The following is a 3,011-nucleotide window of genomic DNA, read 5'->3' as shown; positions in this document are numbered from 1 at the left end:
GCGAGTGACAGACCGAAGGGCAGCACGAGGTACTCGTAAGCTGTGCCCTCGAAAGCAAACCTGAGAAATTGTCTGTGGTCTTGATGTATGGCAACGTGGAAATAAGCGTCCGTGAGATCGATCAGAGCGAACCAATCTCCTGGACTGATCGCATTCAAAAGCTGTTTCAATGTCAGCATTTTGAACTTGAAGGAGCGAAGGTATGTGTTCAAAACCCGCAGGTCCAAGATTGGACGGAGCCCGCCGTCTTTCTTCGGGACAACAAAGTAGCGGCTGTACCAACCTTTGTTCATTTTCGAAGTCGGGACCACCCGAATCGCGCCTTTCCTCAACAGTGAACATATTTCCTCCCTCAGGACGGGTGCTGATAACTCTCCCACTGTTGTGTTTACAACTGAGCGGAAGTGTGGGGGTCTGACCCGGAACTGTAGCCGGTAACCCATAGCAACCGTTTTCTCGACCCAAGGGGAGGGGGTGCATGCGCGCCACAGGGGTAGGCATAGCGCCAGGCGCCCGCCTCGCTGCACTGGCAGAGAGGAGCTGTCGCCCTCTAGCGTGCTGGCGGGGCACGGCGCTACGCAGCCTCCGTCGAGATTGACAGGGGGCGCCGTCACTGTTGATTGACACAAGTTTTTTTTTTTTAACACAATTTGTGGCACAAACAGAATTCAGACATGTCATGTGTGCGGGGAGATTGTTGTGCTTGGGAGACTGTGTTACGGGAACGCAGCGCTGTTTGGGGCTGGGCCCTGAAAATGTCGAGCAGCGAATTTTTCGCGGCAAATGAGGAGCTGTCTTGTCTCCCGTCTGACAGCTCATGACCTCCGGACCAGCTAGGAGGACTGTGGCTTCTTCCTTCGCGGCGTGGGGTCCTTCTGTGAGCTCACCGGGGGTCCTTTATTCCAGGACGGGAGCCGGACCCTCCGCTGGGGAGGAGGAGGGTTGACCGTCGGTCCCTGAACCGGGTTTTGGGTTCTTTGGTGCGGCGGCTGCGCAGATGGTTTCCGACCGCTGGCGGTAGCCTTGGATCTCCCATCGCGTCGGGGAATGATGTAACGCAGTGCTTCAGTCTGCTTCTTCCGCACATCAAATTTGACTTGAATCGTGTCAATTGATTGGCCAAACAGGCCCTGCGCAGACACCGGTTCATCCAGGTAGGCCACCCTTTCTTTTTCGGGAACGTCGGACAGAGTTAGCCACAAGTGCCGCTGTGCAACGACTGTGAAGGCCATTCCTCTGCCCACGGAAAGTGCAACGCCGCGGGACATCCGGAGAATGTAGTCCGTGGCGAGTCTGACTTCGTTCAGAAGTGGGGTTAGTGGGCTGCCGGCAGGCAACTGTGCGCCGAGCTCCGCCAGGCACATCGCCTGATATGTTTGGAGCATCGTCACTGAGCTCAGAGTTCGCGCTGCACATCCCTGCGCTCGGTAAATTTTCTCCAGCTGACCGGCGGAAAATCTGCAGTGTTTGGACGGCAGTGTAGCGGGTCCAATCAGGCCGTGGTTTTGAGATGGCGCGAGATGGGCTGCCAACGACAGTTCCATGGGTGGAGGGTGGACCAGGCCAGCAGACTCGGCTCCCTCCAGGTCAGAATACTGTCCGAAGCCGGGCACAGTCACGCACGTGGACAGGGGTTTTGCTCCATGAGGATGTAAGCTCGGATACAAAGTCCGGGTACATGGGCAAACGGTTCTTCGGCGAACCGAGATCGTTTCTGAGCGGGAGGGGAGGAGGGCCACTCCACGTCCAGTTTTCCCGCCGCGCGGCGGTACAGAGACAGAAACGACGCGTCATCCTGTGAAGCTGGCACAGCAGTGGCAGCGTGGTCGCTCGACGGCAAATCTTCCTGGTCCTCGTCAGAGGAACCGGGCAAGTCGAGGCCCACGTCCAGAATGTCGTCATCCTCGTAGGGTGCACTGAGCTGGGACAGCGGCTGCTCGTGATCCACGTGCTGCACCTGTTCATCAGCTAGCTCATCCATTAGCTCCATGTGGTCCGCCCAGCTAGTAGCGGGGACTTCGGCCTGGAGCTCGTCGTCGGACCCGGACGAAACCTGGTCCTTCATTTCCGACAACAGGGGGTCCTGTTGCACCACAAATGTTTTTCCCAGTGCCTTTTCCACAAATTTTACGCGCCTTTCCAAAGTCGAGCGTCGTAAAACGCTACACGACTCGCAGGCGTGGGGCTCCGTCAACGCTCTCCGAGCGTGGACAATCCCCAGACAGACGGGACAGGCTTCATGCTGGTCTTTATCGTCCAAAGAGAAGCCGCACTCCTGAGGACAGGGGCGGACGGAAGACTTCTGCTTCGCTTTCTTTGACCGCGCGCTCATGACGAGACGCTCGGGCGAACAGCACAGTTACTCAGGTTAGCGCTCCGCGGGCAGACAGTGTGGCCGGAGGGGCGACAGTGACTGACACCAACAGGAACCGTTAAGCTAACACCGAGGCAGCTGTGGAGGGTCGGTAGCACTAGCTAGCAGCAGCGTAGCAGGCTTTGACCGGGAGAGGTGTTCTTAGCGAGGTGAAGAGCATAAGAACTGAGGTGAGACGTCAACGACAGGGCTTATAAGCAGAGGGCGGGTCCGCCCACCTGTCATTGGACGTCATCTGCCTAAAGGCGTGAATAGAGGTGTCTTCAGCCAGGCACGCGAGGGCGTGGTTTCCCATAGTACATGTGTTGTACCGAGTGAATCGACTGAAAGGGAATTGTAACTGCATTTGGTTTTGTCTCAGCCGGGATAATAGCAAGTTCCTGCGACGGCGATGGATCGAATGATCTGCTCCAACTCTTCCAAAGGTAAAAATTGAATCAAATAACTCAGAAACATTTCCAGCTTCGCGCTTCACACAGTCAACGCGCGATGGCTAAGCTACAGGAAATTAGCCAGAAAAGCTACACCAACTTGTATTTTGTTCAATTAAATGATAAAAAAAAAATAATAAAAGAAAGCTAGACCGTCCAAATTTAAAGCCCTCAACATACGATCTTCCCGCTTTCTGAAGGACCCG

This window comes from Oryzias melastigma, linkage group LG15, assembly GCF_002922805.2.
Source record: "Oryzias melastigma strain HK-1 linkage group LG15, ASM292280v2, whole genome shotgun sequence".
In the NCBI taxonomy this organism is placed as follows: domain Eukaryota; kingdom Metazoa; phylum Chordata; class Actinopteri; order Beloniformes; family Adrianichthyidae; genus Oryzias; species Oryzias melastigma.
This window is presented reverse-complemented; position numbering follows the sequence as displayed.